At 47.8% G+C, this 4,593-nt stretch overlaps 1 long non-coding RNA gene across 1 annotated transcript; it reads left to right on the plus strand.

The window, feature by feature from the left end:
• Positions 1–198: 198 nt before the first annotated feature.
• Positions 199–1,847, plus strand: LOC144584713 (uncharacterized). The gene is made up of 2 exons (XR_013539140.1): positions 199–529; positions 1,326–1,847. It is a non-coding gene; the product is annotated as an uncharacterized LOC144584713 (long non-coding RNA).
• The last annotated feature ends 2,746 nt before the right edge of the window (positions 1,848–4,593 follow it).

Consider the following 4,593-nt stretch of genomic DNA (forward strand, 5'->3'; position numbering starts at 1 on the left):
GCGGTGTCACGTGTGAACAGTGCCGATTGCCTCGTAATTAAATAATTCCTCTGGGGATTTCTTCCCCTCTCGCTTTACAATTCTTGAGGGGTTTGTTTTCACCGCGAGGCGGCTTAAGCTGAGGATGTCTGCCATTTGCCCCGGGCGATCTAGCTTACTTCTGGCGTTGGGGAGATCTGAACACGTGTATTTCTCTGTCTCTCATTTTCCCTGTTTTTCTCTCTGTATCCCAAGCCAAACCCTCTGTTATGTGCATCAGGAGCTGTCAGCAACCTTTTCTCCTACGACTGACTCATCCTGAGGCGTGTGCCTCTCGGTGTGTGTATTTTGAGAAGCGAAGCTCCGTAAACCTCTTATTTTCCTGGCCAACGGAACGTGGGGAAGTGTTCTATCCCCAAGGAAGAGAAAATGGAAACCGTTCCTGCCGCAGAAAGGCGCGTTCCAGCCATATTCGCGCGTGTAAGTTGGGAGGGCGCCCTTCACACGTCCTGTGAAGGCCGAGACGATGAGTGTGACCCTTGAAGAGCAGGTAACGTGGGGACGCGCGAAAGGGTGCAGGGGAAATCGGCACCGACTCTCGTGGGGGTGTGAGCAAAGGTCCTCGAAGCAGTTTAGGGCTCCATTACGTGTGAATCGACTCTGACAGGTTTTCTGCCAGAGAAGGCATCAAATGTTGGCGCTGAGTGAACGCCCTCATTTTTTTTATTTTTTATTTTTTTTTGTTCTTTCTTGTTTTTTTCGGCTCCAAGAAACTTAACTTTGATTTCCTGAACACCGCGGTTTCCAAGACTTTCGTTCTTGGCCGCTTTGTCCTGTCCGTCGGATTCAGAAAAGACGGGAAACGTCCAAGAGTCTCGTGAGAAAACTTTCTTCTCGCTTACACTTGCGCGTCAGCCAAAAAAAGTATCTTTTTTCCCCTCCCTCTGTGTTTCACAGCAATTAATTTCACGAGGTAGACACGCAACACTATGAAAGACCCTCGTAGCGTCTTCCAGACCTTTAACATTAATCTGATCCTAGCTTTCAGAGGGGTAAAATACATAAAGTAGATATATGGGTTCGCTTCTTTTTTTAAAAAAAACTACTTCCTTGGTAAAGTCAAGGTTGAATTCTTCTCATGACCCGTTCCAGTTCGTTCCTTTAAAATTCACCTTTCTTTCTTTCTTTCTTTCTTTCTTTCTTTCTTTCTTTCTTTCTTTCTTTCTTTCTTTCTTTCTTTCTTTTTTTCTTTCTTTCTTTCTTTTTCTTTTTCTTTTTCTTTTTCTTTTTCTTTTTCTTTTTCTTTCTTTTTGCTCCCACTTTTGTGTTGTGATCTCTCCTGGCAGGCTAAACAGCAAGGGCCAGCTGAAACAATCAAGCAGGATGCCATCTGGAAAGGACTTCGGAGGGAAGAGGTGGAAGGGAGCCGAAAACCACGCCAGGCCTGGCTCATGTTTCAGGGAATGAATTTCACACGACCATCTAAAGAAGAAACGGTTCTAAGGCCACGAAGTGCAGAATCGCAACACACCAGTGGGACTCTCTCAGGCCTCCAGATGTTCCTGGAGCGTATATTCTATCATCCTCCACCATCGGCCGGCGGGGGCTGCGAAAATCTGGCGGAGGCAAACGGGCTTAAAATTGTGTAAGAGCACGCCTCCAAAGGAAGTCCTCTTAATTATAAGTGTGTTTATTAATGTGTTCCCAACCCTGCTGGTTCATTATCCCAACAAGTAAGATAACCAGTGAGAAGAAGACCGAGGGGAACAATCCTGTTGCAGGTTGCGAGCAGGTGGGTCTGGGTGGTGGATGGGATCCGGTCACCTAGGGAGGATGAAGAGATATTCCATGAAGATGCTGGTTCATGGCTGGACCAGCATCTGCTTCAGGGCCCAGGTTCGCAACTTCCATTCCAGACGGTTTAACAGTAAGCACCTTGGGGCAGAGACCTTTCATATCTATATAAAATCTACCCTTGCACTAATGAGTGAAAGTCAGCCATTGCTATTGTTATTAACCTATTTGCTTTATGTTTGTTCTATATATAGACGAGGGAGGGAGAGAGACTGTATAATTTGTATTTCTGGAAATTTTTATTTTTCGACCCATTGTATATCCTTGGCCATAACAAAAAGATTCTCTCCCGGATATCTTCCTCTCCTTTGCCTAAGTGTGGAGGTGTTCACCCCACCCCACCCCCTGCCTTGTGCGGTGCCTGTAACCTGCACTCTAAAGGGTTAACAGCTCTTTGTTCGCCTTAATTTTAATCCGCGGCTGGGTCGCCAACTCACGTTGTTCGGATCTGCTAAGAGAAAGCGTTAACTATTATCTGCTTCTAGCTTGACCATCTGCTGTTGTAGAAAATTCAAAACCCTGGAGATCTACTTATATCCACATCGTAAACGAGAAAAGATGTTTTAATTAAGGGAAATCAGGTTAACTTAGCTCTAATTTACAAGCCGCTCGCCTAATGAATTGTCTGCGCCGCGCGCTCTCTTTGTAGAGAGTAAATCTGGAGATCTTTTTCCTTTGCAGTTCAGACACTAATTAAGTAACCAAGATTTTTTAGTAGCAAGCCGACTTTTCCCTCTAATAGTTTTTACCTAAAGCCAGGCTGGTCATTGCTTATACAAATTGCCAATTAAATTTGATTGATATAATGAAATTGGATTTTATTTTCACTTACCTTATCCCCTCGCACTGCCTTTCTGTTCTCACCCCACCCACCCACCCCTGCTGCACAACTGCCCCCCCCCCATTCCCGCTAACAAACAATATATTTCCACCCTTTTCACTGAGCTCAAGAGAGAAAGTTGCTGTCTAAAGTTTTTGCTGCCGGATCCAATATTTCATTTAATACGGGCGAGTTTCTCTAAACACACGCATACAAACTTTTCTTTTTAACACACACATACAAGGGCGGGGGGGGGGAAGGGAGACAAACTCAGAGACCCCCAAAGCAAAACAGTATTTCACTTCTCTCTCTTTTTTTGAAGGTTTCCTTTCTCTCTCTTTCTCTCTCTTTTTTTTGGGAGGGGGGGTTTGGTAGCGAAGTATTTTGTTTTGAAGTGGGAAGTCAAAAGCGGACATCTAAGGAAACCGTTCTGGAGAGACATTAACAGTTTCCAAAATCTATATCGCTGCTTAATTAAATATGTTATCCTGTTTATAGGATCTGTGGCTAATTATTTAGAGTCATTTAATCTACTCAATTTGCACGTTAATTAAACAGCACCGAGTTGGAATCAAGAGAGAAGGCTGCAGAACCGAGGCCCGCTTTAAAGGGGATACAGCGCCGCCTAGAGGTTGCCCGGGGGTCCTGCACGTTAGCGTCTCTCCAATTTTAAAAGTTTGGCTCCCCCTGTTTTGTTGTTGTTGTCTATCTACGTCAACTCTGGCTGAGCAAGGTGTATTCCACCACCTGGACGCTGTACCTCGTTAACTAGCTAAGGAGTTAATTCTGAAAACTCCTCCAGGGAGACGGCGCTTCAGAGAGAAGAGTTCTAATCTCGGGTCTTCCTTGAAAAGCTAGCTTTCTACGTGCAAGGTCTCCCTGGCGGGTGAGGGTGGCTTCGTCTTTAAGGTATCCCCGTTTAAGAGAGGCGCTCCCTCGGCTTCCCCACAGCTTCTTCCAGCCAGGGCAAACCCCTGCCGGGCTAGGCGGCTGAAACATTCCCACCAGGCCTAAAGGGGTTTCCGACGTTTCCCCAAACCCCGCGCCGCTATTCCAGGAAAGGAGCTCGTGGGGTCGCGCCGGCGATCAGAGCTCATTCCCCGAACTCACGGAAAGGACGAGGTCCCTTCCAAGCCTCAGCCCTCCCAGGAATTGGGGGGGGGGGTCTCTCTTCTCCTCCCACCGCCCTCCTCCTTTGGTCGTCTATTATTCCAGGGAACATGTTCCGTAATTAAAAAAAAAACTGTTCACCCCCCCCCCAGCCTGATTAACTGATAAATTATAAAGCTTCCTCCTCTCTCCATCGCTTCTTAATTGTTTCCCCTTTAACACACCCTCCCGACACCTCCCCTTTCCCGACCCCGGTTCTCCTTTCTTTTCTTCCCCCTGATTTTCTTTCACTCCCATCTGTCTCTCTCTCCTCTCCCCCCCCCTTTCTCTCTCCTCTCCCCCCCCCCACCAAGCGTGCGGTGGGTTCCCCCCTTTGTCCACCCGGGTTGACTCGTCTTCTCCTCCAAATTCCGCCCCCGCCCCCTCCTTCTCCCCCTTCCTCCCCCCCCCAAAAAGCCCCTCTGCCACGCCCGGCCTTCCTCCTCCTTCTGCCCCATTAACCCATCGGCACGAGCCGAGCCCACAAAAGGCCGGCCATCTGATAATACCGAGGTTTATTGAATCCCACATTGTGTGGCCGGGCGGCTCATTTTTCACCAGCTGGGGGTGGGGGTGGATGGGGGGGAGGGCGACCCTTCTTCCTCCTGAGGGGGTGGGAAGGCTTGTCATTTGCATGCAGACTCGCTGACCCTTGAAGCCTGGCCAGATCCTTCCCCACCCCAAAACAAAGCGCCGCCTTTCACTTTTAGTTTATTTCCTTTTAAATGCAATAGCAATATTGGGGGGGGGGGCAGAAACACAATCAGTTTGGAATCCTTCCCTTCATGGGT

This window comes from Pogona vitticeps, chromosome 13 (assembly GCF_051106095.1).
Source record: "Pogona vitticeps strain Pit_001003342236 chromosome 13, PviZW2.1, whole genome shotgun sequence".
NCBI classification, from domain to species: domain Eukaryota; kingdom Metazoa; phylum Chordata; class Lepidosauria; order Squamata; family Agamidae; genus Pogona; species Pogona vitticeps.